Here is a 13,672-nt window from a genome sequence, read left to right on the forward strand (position 1 = left end):
TATATATATATATAAATATACGGAAGCTTTTTCGGAATTATTTTATTTCATCAATCCTCGTAAAGAAGTCAATTCGCGTCAATTACCAAATTATTTTATACGATCGCGATAAGTTGCCGAGAATTTTTATATTTTTATTTTTTTTCAATGAAATCGAAACATTTAAAACAATCGAAAATTTTTCAATTATCCAACAAAATTGTTAACAAAGTTTTATAAAGTGAAGTGCACCTGTCCTCCGATAATCAATCATAAGGATGTAATAATCTTTCCTAATATTTCTTAAAGAAATTTTGATCTTCTTTTAGCGATTGAATTTTTTTTTTACCACAGCGTATATATTATATAAACCATGACAACGATCGACTTGCTTTACGATATTATAATCCGATCGTGAGAGTGACTTGCATGTTAATAAAAACGTGAATTATTCACGATTCTTCAATACAAACGTAGGTTATTATTATTATATAATACATGTTATTCACATGGGTATAATAAGACGGAAAACAAATTAGGAATGAAACGAGACGAAACGAAAAATAGCAATTTCATATATATATATATATATGTATACGATTATTCAACGCTAAGTAGTGACTATATAATTATTATAATTAATATACCCAAATAACGAAATGTATTATATACTTCAATGCGAGTTACGTAGATGATAGTTGATAGATGATATAGATGATATAGATGACATTATAATATGCGTATTGCCAAATTTTGATACAATAATAATACATGTACCATGCCAGAGAGTTAAAAAGACATTATTTTTACACGCTATTCTGTCTGTTTTTCTTCGTTAAAATTTACACAACCAACATATTATTCTAATAAATATTGTTCCTAGAGCCACTAGGTATATATATAACGTATAATAGATTTATACAAACATATCAGATATCCCTAGGGAACCCAAAAATCTAATCCCAAAATCATTCGCCATTTCTATAAACTCAACAAAGCAATGGGTGTAGGTATGTATAAAGAATACGATGAATGAGAGCAACAAAATGCGAATGATATTGTTATTATATACTATGTAAGGTATGTGGTATACGTATGTATACATATATGTATAATAATATAACAATAATAACAATAATAATACGATACATATGATACGTATATGCCAAGTATATATACATACACACACACATATATATATATATACATGTATATATACTCGTATATATGTATACATTACACCATAATGCGAGCATATCCAGTTGAAACTGGGTTAACACTTCTGACCTACCTCTATAAGGTTAGACTAAAGTAATGTGATTTCTAAGAGTTAGAGAGGTACGTTTAGTTAACATGATTGACCACATTATCTGACCACGAACCTACGGTATTCACAGATCGTTAAGGCAACAAGAAAATTGAAAAAAAAAATGAAAAAGCTCAAAGAAAAATGTCTCCCCCTTGCCAACATTGACAACTTGACTAATTGTAGGAAGAAATGCGTTATTCACAATTCAACGAATCCATTCGATCGTCTCGATCGAGAATTTTGGATAATAAATCAAGGAACGACGTATGAATGATTCGACAAAACTGAAACTATGGAATTTTATAAAACTTGAAATAATCAACGTTGCCGCAGGGCTGATTAGGAGGAAAAAAAGCTGCACACCTATGTGATGTACGTAATAAATCCACTACTACATAGTATATATATATATATATATATATATATAGGTATAATAATAGTATAACAGGTCAATAATGTGAAATAAGTGATAATCCAACATGTATACATATAATATAATGTAGGTGTAAGTATTAATTACATCGGTGGTATTAATGAACAAATATAATACGTATAAACAGTTAAGGGAGTTTCATGTTTTTTTTTTTTTTTTTTTCTTTCATATTCTCTCATCTGTTTTACTTATGTTTTCAATCAAGTTATTACCATACAGTCCAAACCAACCAAATACGAGAGAGCGAGAGAGACAGAGCTACATGAAAGGTGGATCTAACAAACAAGAACAACAGCAGCTGCGAGGGGGGAGAGGCTACACGAAAATCGATTCGTCAGTCTCCCGCAGCTTTTTTTTTTCATTTTCATTTTTTTTTCTTTTTCTTTTTTTTTTTTTTCTTTGTTCTTTTACCTGGAGGGGGAGTTGGAGGTAAGGACTGTCAGCGATGGTCCAGTTTTTGATTCCCGTCGCGGTCCAGCGGCATCTTACGACGCTTACGACGCCTTTCGATCCGCAGAAATGTAACCTGCCTCCTTGAAAAACATAATTCATATCGTGATGAAGCATATCTTATAATATAATGTTATATTATTAATGTTATATACATATATATATATATATATATATATATGTATGTATATATTACATCTCACTTTTAAAACTGATTTTGCGAGTGTTACTACGTTATTATAGGGCTCTAATTTAGATATTAAAGCTGTTATTAATTTTTGCTAGTCTCTTTTTCTACGTGGAATTGTGTAGCATTAGTAGTAGTAGTAGTAGTGGTATTGGTAGTAATAGTAGTGATACTAGTAGTAATGGTAGTAGTAGTAGTAGTAGTGGATGTACAGATAATAATAACAGTAATGGGACAAGAAAGAATTATTATACATGAATTAATATAAGTATACGAAAACTACAGAAATTTTCACATCCTACGTTCGTTTTCAATTCCGTTTTATTTTTTTTCTTTACTATTTCATAGATATATTCTTTCTTCGTACCCTTAATATATTATAAATACGTATAATGCTATATATATGTATGATTGTATATTATAATTAAGTATATTATAATTATATACGAGTGCAGACTGATTAAGAGAGAGAGAGAGCGATATAAAAAGAGTGAGGAAAAGAGAAAACGGGTTGTCCTTTACCATCGCATGCTATTACATTACATGTAGGTATACATATGCTGTAAGCATATCGATACATATTACAGTACGTAAGATGTGACAATAACTAATATCTATAACTCTGTGAAATTCAATTACTATAAATAATTAATTCAATTATTGTAAATTACTATTTGACTTGCGATCAAGAATGTTTTTGGGAATGCACGTGTCAAGACCTTCGGTCTTTGTTGCTCGTTATTTTTTCGGTGAAAAAATTCAGTCGAAAATTCAACAACACTTTGGTTTTTCAATTCCTTCGTTAAACTCTTCTACTCGAGTACTTTGAAATACCGTTTTTTCTTTTTTTTTTTTTCCTTGCAATTCATTATTATTATATTACATGCAATAAAACGATAACCTCTTATGTCCTTCCTGAAAAAATTAAGGTATAATATTTAGCCTCGATTACCAACAGAACGCTCTTCATAATTAGTGTACAGTGTTTAATTCATACTTGAGAATATACGATATACATTTATTGAGCTACTGTACACACGTTACATGTGAGGTGTACACTAATACATGATAAACTACAAAACTCAACAAAGTCGATACGTGAAAGAAAATGTACGTATTACTTTCGAAAACGGTTTCGTAAGAGACACGAGAAAATATTAATAGAAAGAAATTACCGCTTTGCCAATACGTATACATAATAATTCTACGGTTATATGAGAACTAATGTTAAAATTGCTTCATACATCGATGAGACTTCGTACTTGTTACGTTTTTCGAAATTATGGATTTCACAGGATACAACGTAGGGCATAATATGACAAAAAGAAGTATTACAAAAGGCTCGAGAAAATTTTCTTAATAAAATTCTTCTGCTTATTTTTAGATCGGTTCCTTGCATATAATCCTTCAAAATTGAAAAAAAAAAAAAATTACTCCAAAAAATTATTGCAAGTGAATATAATAAGCGAAAATTCTTCACTTTTATACTAACGTATTAGTTTTCAACTCAGTTTTTCCGCTGTATAAAATACGCGTCATAGTATTATTTACATAAAAAAATGCACGTGTGTATAATTCCCATGTTAAGTGTCAACTTTGTCCACAGAGGACAAGGAAAAAGAAAAAAAAACAAACGGACACATACATACGATCTAAATTGTGATAAGTTAATTATCAAACTACAAAGAACTACTGGCGCTAATAGTTACACAAAAGTGGGCGTATTGTATACTTTGTTTTCGTCGTAACGATCAAAGTTTTTTTTTTTTTTTGTGTTTGTACCTAGTATAATTCGAACTCGACTCATCATCCGATTTCTTTCTCTTTCTCTCTCTCTCTCTCCTTCTTTGTCATTCAATTTTCAATTTTCATCCTCAGTTTCTAAGAACGAACGAATGAATATAAATGGTTATTACTCAAACTTCTCGACAAACTTTCATGTCTGAAAACGAAGGAAACAACAAACCCTTTCATCGCGTCTTAAATTGCAGGCTACACCGTAATATATGTATATGTACAATATACATATACGGAATAGTAAAGTATCTGTGATATATAAGTACATGCTTTAGACACAATGTGTCTACTGTAAACTTTTGCCGCTGCACTACAGTTACAAGGTTTTGAGGTAAAAATTATCAAACAGATTAAGAACAAAATAGAAAAAGAAAAAAACTTGACGTGTTTTTGTTTCATTTGCAATGTTCTTTCTTTCTTTCTTTCTATCCTTCGTTTCTTCTTCGTCTTCATTTTCATTTTCTTCTTCTTTTTCATCTTCTTATTCCTCTTCATCATTTTCTTCTTCTCCTCTGCTCGTTTATTTATTTTTTTTTAACGAAAATGTGAAAGATAAATATATATATATATATATATCAATAAAAAATAAGGAAAAGAAGAAATATCGGGCGACACTTTCATTATTTCCGGAATTCTGAAATATTATTAATCGAAATATATAATTATTATTATTATTATTAATTTCACAGCAATTTCAAACAACCTGAGAGTGCAGCGATGCAGAAAAACGTGTCGTTTGTTTATCAATTATACATTTGCTGTACATATAGATACTAGTTCTAGTTAAGTGATATATATATACGTACTCACGCCTATGAAACTAACAATAAATAATATACTGTAAGTCAAAACTACTCTGGCACGTGAATAAGGCATACCCGTTGCAATATATGTGTATGTATGCAGATAGAGATGTATTACGTATACATATATGCACATATGCACACATATGCAATACATATGTGATGTGGAACAATTAACCGACTACCTCTAGCTGGCAGCAGCTGTTTGGATTACAAATGTAGATTATATATTAGTAATATACAGCGATTAGCTCTACGTATGCACAAACATATAATACTATGTAATATATAATAAATGATACCTGCATAAACAAATATATATATATATATATATATATATATATATATATATATATATTTATGTGTGTGTGAACGATACGTATCCCAAAGTTTTACAACGTTCCGAAATGACGTGTGGAATAAGATCCGTATCATCATTTGTTAATGAGGTAAAAAACGTTAGTAGACAATTTATACTTAGAAACCGTAGTTCCCGATTGAATGGATGACGTGACAAGTAGTTAGTTGAAAAATAAATAATAAAACGTATTAAACAAATGAACGCACACAAATATACACCGATTTTTACAAAAACATACGATTAGCTTCTTTGATCACTTTTTTTCCGCCCGATGATAAATAAATTATTCAACGTTTGTACAATGGAAATGTTTAAATTAACACGGTAAGAATATTATATCTCACTGCTGAGCGATTATATCTTCTTCCACAATGTTCCAAATCCTTCCAAATATATATATATATATATATGTAGGTCTTGTTATATAACATTTCGTCGTTCGTTAGGTTATTATAAATATTGTAGTAGGAGAAATTGGGTCACGTGCAGATTAGCCAGGACATTTGATAATCTTCAGAGTCGTGATAGAAAATAAATCGCGATGTCTCAACACTATCGATCAGTTTTCCCCCTCGTTCCTTCGATGATTCAGATATCAGATGCACGTCAAGTATTCACACGACATAATAATAACCAAAATTACTTTTCACCCGTTATGGTACAATATAGATCGTGCATAGTCGTCGGTGTTTACGATTAATCAGTGCGAATATTCATAATAATAAATAATCAATAAATAATAGAAACATAAACGTTAGACTCTATGTGTCTTCTGCTATATATCTATACATACATATATACTATAATCTCAATCTATGGTGATGTATAAGCCCCAAGAATCGCGTGCTAGTATAATGACGATAATAATAATAATAATAATAATAACAATAATGATGATGATTTATAGAAATAATATAAATCTACACAAAATCTACTTCTAGACATCAAGATTAATTTGCTCCCTGACATATTGAATTATATTATCTATCACATACATATATATGATATATATATATATATCATATATATATGAGTGTATGTGCAATACATATATTATACTTGTTGTATAATATACATATTACGTTAAATATGTTTACTACAGTCACTAGGTCTACGTTCTCGTGTCAATGTACGTATAATGCGTATATAATAATAATAATAATAATAATAATAATAATACAATTGATTAATTAATAATAACAAAATATAACGAGGTATGTAAGACAGGTGGTGATACAATTAGGTATAGTATTAGTCATATACAGCAAGCGAGGCTTTTCACAATTTTCCCGCGTCATCGGTGGCCCACAATGGAAAACAAAGTATATAGAAGGTAGAAAAGAAAACGAAAAAAAAAAGCTTCCCGTACTTTTTCTCCCCATCGGCGTGATTGACGAATTTTCGAACATCTTATACCAAATCGTTTTTAGGCAGAATGGGAGAGATGGAAGAAGAAGAAAAAAAACAAAAAAAAAAAAAAAAAACAAGTATCCGCGAGATTTACCAAATTTTCGCCACGGCGCATTGTTTTGGTTCTCAATTAACATTGCATTGCTTTTCTCTTCTTTGGGAACGATTGAAAGGGGGAAAGGGGGAATGAATTTCAATTAGCGTGGAACAATGTTGAATTGCATTCTCTCGTGGCGGTTGGAACAGCTGAAAAGCTCTTCACCCTCCCCCCCCCCCCCCCCCCCCCTTCCAACGGAACAAAAAAGAAAAAGAAAAAAAAAAAAAAATTCTCTCGCAGAAATCTTCTTCTTGTTTCGTCGTTATTCCGGGGACAAAGATGCGATTATATTCGATGGAGAATAATACGAGGTACTCGAAAGGAAAACGTGTTTCTCGGGGCCAAGACGACGGAATCTGTCGTATTGCAACGGATCGATCAATCCCGGTCGAACGCACGGCGTATTTGTTGCCCCCGGAGTTATAAATGTCGGTGTAATTAGTTAATTGACCGTAAAAACGCGGTCAAGAAAGCGAGCGATCGTCCCGCAGTCATGATGTTTGTTGGGTATATAAGTAGGTACAAACCATCACCTTTAGTGACGGTTTGGTGAGAAAATTTGAGGAATGTTGAAGTTAGTAACATCGAAGTAACGAAAAATCATGGAAAACATGAGTTGGCTATTAAAAATAATCCAACATGATTTTTTTTTGTTTTGATTTATTAGCTGAATATCCGAAAATGGTAAGGATTTCAAGTAACGATTTTTTCTGAACACGCATCGTCAAAGTATTACGTTACTAACTTGAACCTCATAAATTTTACTCTCCCGCGGGATAAGTGCAATTGATTGTTTTTTACAATCGGTTATTCTTCCCTCATTTCTCTCGTTCTTTAATTAATTATTATCACGCTGCGTTCCGTTTACTTCGTTGATTAACTTTTGTATCACCTACATATAGTTGGTACTTAATGTGGTCATAATAAAAGAACCTGTAGAATGAAAGTGGCGATGTTACATTAATGGCGGCATTTACTTGAACGATCAACGAATCCCGTTAAGCAGAAAATTAGAGAAACGAAACGTGGAAAGTAGTTTGGAGAAGTAGGTATAGATAAAGGAGGTTCAACTGTTGAAACTTTTCCAAGTATCCGACAACTTATCTAGTACTAGAGTAAGAACGAAACACGGAGATGGTCAACAACAACTTGTCTCGTTATGTCTGGTAAAACATTTTCGCCAAACTTTTATCAATATCTTTATCGCGAATATCTATATCAATCGGTATTTGTGCTGCAATAAAATCGGCGTAACAGAGATGATTATCACTTAAAATGAGAAAAACTATACAAGTATACGACGTTTAACTATAATTAAATTTTTTGCAAAGCATCGACTGATCGAGCATTGAATTGTTATTACTGGTTGCGTATTTTCGCGAATCGTTTGCAAAGTTATTCCGAAGCCGTCGTAAATATGGGTAAATTTTTTATTTTCATTTTTTTTTTTTTTATGCTTTGGAAAAAACTTCTATTACCTACCGCTGGGTCCTGAGGAAATTGAAACTTATTGGATCGAGTCTAGAATTGCGGGGTATCGCTTATGCGCCTCTCAATTTTATTTCCACGTTTACACATCTCGTCGTTTTGTCGATACCAAGCAGCCAACTTCGCCAGCAAGCCGTGCATATAAATATAAACTGTATCAGTGCATAGTTATCGACAAAAAAAAAAGAGAGGAAGAGCGCGAGAGAGAGAGAGAGAGAGAGAGATGGAGAGAAGGGGAAATGGCTCGTACACGATATCGACTGCATGAAGGGTTCAAGAGCCCCTCTAAAGAGCGTCTGTGACTCACCCCAGGCCAACATCCCCTCTTTCGAGAATTATTTTTTCTCCTACATCCACGTGAAAATGAATTTCAAAAAAATGCAACTATTGCAAGCAACTTCATTTCCCGCGATGAGATTTTCCGAAAGAAGATGTCCAACCTGACCCGGATCATGAATAACCCAACAACGCTCAAAGTAACCAAAAAAATACATAAATTCCGAAAAGGAGTCGAAGAGAAATAACACAAAGAGTGTCAAAATCTGTGACATTATATAACACACTCAACAACAGGAGTAAATGCAAAAAAAAAAAAAAAAATGCTGTTCAAGCTACTCTCAGCATCATCGTCACACCTCCAATCACTGGAAACGTTATTCTTCAATCTTAAGTCCGGTCGTCATCGAGTCTGGATGGATTGATTTCACTCGACGATCTTGAATGTCCGAAGCGTCACTAGAGCCGAGGATGTAACCCGAGTGCACGATGCAGTATAAACTTGTGCAAAAGTAACGGTGATAATTATTGCGTCGTAATTGAAAGGCAAAATGACTATGATTGAGTCGCGATTTTCAGAGCGGGCGAACTGAACTCGCTCCAGCGTTCATCCCACAAGCCATGAGACCATCCAGCCAGGACATGAGAACCACTGTTCTTGGCCCTGGAATTCTGAATTTTCTGCTACCTATTTTCCGCCAGTTTCTACTTCACGACTGCCGCATGATTCCGGCGCCTTCCTCCGTGTCTTCAACTTCACTTTATTCAGCCCTCTTGCGACGTGCAGAGTTTTCCATATTCACATGTGCAAAGGCATGCAAAGTACATCAAACGCTTCTTGTATTCTTCGTTCGCACTTCGACCGGACTTTGTCGACTGGCTTCTACACTCTCCGGGGACTTTTATTTACGTTGCCTTTAGTTATGTGGATTGTTTATTCAGCAGATTACAACGTGTGAAATGAAGCTGAATTGCATCAAGTTCACATCAAGACTTGATGCAAATGATTTAACACAAATCCTTGCACACGTTCATGGACAATCGACTGGAATATATCAAGTTTCTCAAGGTTGAAGATATCCCGCAAGTCCAGGATTAACCCAGACTTCGGCATCAGACCTGAACTGATTAACCCTTGTACCTACCATCAAACGAAGAATCACCCTTATGACTTCGGTCATGTATCCATCAGTTTTGTCCTGATGACAAGGGAATGTACCAGAGTTTTCTGGGTTCGCAACGTGGCCGTGGGAGTCGAGAGCTCAAAAGAGGAAGAGGAAGAGGAAGAGGAAGAGGAAGATGAGAGCGAGAGAGGCGAGCGATCGCTAGGTGGAGCCATCTGTGAGGAGCGACGGAAACTTTGTCTTAAAAATCATCCCCCAGATCAATACTCGGGTAAGGGGCGGACGGCTAGACACAGGGGCTGCTAAACACGAGGGTTCCCAGGGCCGGTGCTCATTTTCAGCTTCAATGTCGCGTCGCCGGATTCTCCGCTCCGCAAGGTTAAATCTGCGCGCCAGATTTCGCAGGTCATGCAGCCAGAATAACCAGACAAACGTTGCAATGTCCATTCGAAGATGGTAACACAGTCCGGAAATCAAAATTTTATAAAAAATACCTTGAACCTCCGATACTTTCACAGAATTACAAGGCTAAAACTGAACTGCATTTTTCCATTTTCAAAAACTTTAATATTTTTGGCTGCTAACTCTGGCTTTTAGCTTCAGCTTCAGTGGCTTCTGCGGCTGCCATCGCGTGTTATCATAAATCGGAAAACACATGTTCCACCTGCACGCAGCTTCCCCACCTGATATGTCGATCACGCATTTCAGCCCATTATTCGCCATTTGATAACGTCCTTAGCTTGCGCGGCCGGAGAAGCAAAAGAGGAAAAGAAAAAAAAAATTGAACAATTACCTCTAGCAGTGAATTTATCTCAAAATATGCATGTATATATGATATATATGTATATAAGAATGTCTCAGTCACATTATTTCAAGACCGCTGAAAAAAATAGGTATACGAAAAATTTCTGCAGGTTCGTTTTTTCATTCGGTAGGCATATCGAAATCGAAAAAGTCCTCGTGAACATCTCTCGTGAATACTGTACTGACTATTGAGAATGAAAAATGGATTTTCGTGATAAACGAGCGAGCCTGACTCATCGAAGTCATACATACATACATATTCCTACGTTAAAAAGACACTTTATCGTGGGTTTGAAACGAGTGTTTTCAAAATTTACGGTTTCCAAAAGTTTCGGTGGCAAGGTGACGAAATTTCGTTTTATATCACTGCAACTGTTGATCCTACGGCGTTTTGAAAGGCTCTAAATTGAATTTCTGACGGCCCAATAATTAGTGGTAAAAAGACTGATTGCGATCGATTCTGACAGGACAAAAAGCATTCACCGGAGGAAACTTGTTGGATCGAAGAATAAGGATCCTCCGAAACTGCGCTAAATCCTCATAGAAATAAGAAGGTATAAGGTTCGTGGGTTAGCGGCTCGCTCGTCCCGCGCACTTTCTTGGATCCTAGGAGAAAAGCCCGGCCATATATCGTGCAAGGGATGGCTTTGCCCGTCGGTTATCCCCTGGGATATACTCTCGACAACAGCCGACTGCCCCTGCTGCCGCTTTACCAATTCACATCGAGATAAGCTGGTGAAACAGGCCCCTGAGACCCCTTAATTATAAACATTCACATTCCACTAATTGTAAGTGGATGTCTGCAGGCAATGCAGGACATTCAAGCCTTCCCGGGATTGAAAAATCGGTAAAAAAAAAAAAAAAACCATTCAAGTCTTTAACAAATTATCGACAGTTATAATTCGAAACTCGCGAGACCCCATTCTGAAGTTCTATATATAATGAAATAAAAAATTCGGTAGAGAAAAACTATAACGGTCTATAATAAAAGACCGAGACTAGAGCTGAGTTTGCAAGAATTTTCAACATTTTACAGACGACGTTGGTATTTCGAAAATCGCTTTGAAAGTGGAGGTCACGAAATTCCTTGTTTAGACTCGTGTCGTATACCTTGAAGGTTATACTCGAGGAGTTAGGTAGGTAGGTAGGTAGGTAGGTATGTACCTTACGGCGCCGTCTCTCTTCGCTCCCCTGGGAATCGGGATCACAGGGAAGTATGCTTGACGAGGAAAACGAGGGATGAAATAAGGAGCCTCGATCACTCGGTGGTTGACACGTGTAACATGTGTATCCCAGAATTATGGTAGATCAGAAGAAAGTTACGGAGAGTTTATGTACCGCGTGTTTGCATATTGCGAGTACTTATGTGTCCTATATATATACATGTATGTATATGCATATACTTGAGAATACAACAGACACTCGAGATAAACGCGTTATATAATTACAATTACAGTACCTACGAGTATATACGTGACGTGTAACGTGTTTATCATTTCATCGGAATAAGGAAGACCTCTAAAGAGTTTCCAGCCAGCCAACGAACCAACCAGGGAGGAATGGGGGAGGAAACTGCCGCGAAGACCTGCCAATTTCAGGTCACGCATTATATATTATACCCATATACACGTGGAGGGATCTGCTCGACATAAATTCCGTCCATTAGGGGCTTCGTTGATCTTTCGCTTTTGCCTGGCTTCGCGCGCATCATGTAACGCTAATTCGATTTGTATTTATGTATGTAGTATGTACAACAATTACGTATACAAAGTACAATTGTTTCGTACGATGTGTCGACTACGAAGTAAACAAAACCGAAATATATATATATATATATATATATATATAAAGTATTTATTGACAATGTAATTTTCAACAGCGTTATTGATCCTCGAAAATTCTTCCAAATTCAAATAAAATCATCTCGATCTTTCGATTCCTTCGTCGGACGATTTTCCGAGATAGGTAACGAGGGATGTGATGATACCCTCACCTACACAGGAAATACCAAGATTCCAAGATTATGTACATATAAGGCTTTCCTGCAAATTCCCAGTATAATAATCCAAGTTTGGTACATCATAGAATAACTCTGCACGATATCTCGAGTGAAGACAAGCGGGTTCCGGTTACATTGAGAAATTCGACTGAAGATGAGAATATTCACCCCCTCCCCCGGGAGTAGAGTTCGTACATCAACCTCGAGTTTACAGGAATTCGCGTGATTCGCGGTTACCTATCGTGTATTGTACATATAACCTGTACACAAATATATATGTGATACAGATGCTTGCGGTATTTACATATATATTTTACACAAAAGCATAGGTATATACATAACAGCGATATCGCACCTAATTAGATTTCACATCTATATAGAGGGGAAAGAGATGGAATTTTCCCTTACACAATTTTCTGGATACATAATACATTATACCCATGTATTTATTTCAATATCATTGGTATATTTATATATTTATGCGTGTGTGTGTGCGTATGTATGTATGCATACGTATACACGTCGGCGGGAAGCCCCAAAAAATTTTCCTTCGATCGGCGTTAAAAAACGCTGGAGAAGGAGAAGTTTCGGGGCAAGTTTAGACTTTATTATTATTATTGTTATTGTTGTTATTATTATTATTTCAATTACCGCTCACGCATTTTCCATTCCATGGGGCTGCGTGTGTATTACTTTTCGTTTCGAGTGTTAGGGTTTTGTTACTGCATAAGTATATCCCACGAGCATTTCCATGTCGCTCAACTTGACACGATCGGATCCGGTATTCGTTCGTTGCTTTGTGTATAATACGACTGGCTTTGGATATAGATATCAGAGCCGACTCTGTGCCACGCTCTCTTATGGTTTCTATGTTCATCGTTGCTGCTGCTGCCGCAGCTTCATGCCTGCGTGTTTTTGAATTATCGCGAGATTCAAGAGCTTGGCAAACTCAAGAGCGCCGGTTTCAAGAGCACAGAGTATACGTATATATAAATATGCGTATATGTATGTATATATTCACACGTGTGAAGAAACACGAGTTCCTTAGATAATGTATATATATATGTACATACGTATACATGTACGTATAAAATTATGTATTTGCTTTATCGAGTCACGACTACCCAAGCCACGTATCATTAATAAATACACAAA

At 35.2% G+C, this 13,672-nt stretch overlaps 1 protein-coding gene across 7 annotated transcripts in view; it reads right to left on the bottom strand.

Moving 5' to 3' along the window:
• The window catches only part of LOC124412915 (RNA-binding protein Musashi homolog 2-like), a 133,294-nt gene that overhangs the window by 21,990 nt on the left and 97,632 nt on the right, over positions 1-13,672 (bottom strand). Inside the window, exon 2 of one of the 7 annotated variants that reach the window (XM_046893137.1) lies at positions 2,133-2,254. The exons of 5 other annotated variants lie outside the window; for them this stretch is intronic. The gene's annotated coding sequence lies outside the window, so the exon portion shown is untranslated. Of the gene's footprint in view, positions 1-2,132; positions 2,307-13,672 lie in introns of those variants that run through there. One more of the 7 variants, XM_046893136.1, reaches the window with a different exon arrangement.

The sequence above is a fragment of the Diprion similis genome, chromosome 12, assembly GCF_021155765.1.
Source record: "Diprion similis isolate iyDipSimi1 chromosome 12, iyDipSimi1.1, whole genome shotgun sequence".
NCBI lineage: Eukaryota > Metazoa > Arthropoda > Insecta > Hymenoptera > Diprionidae > Diprion > Diprion similis.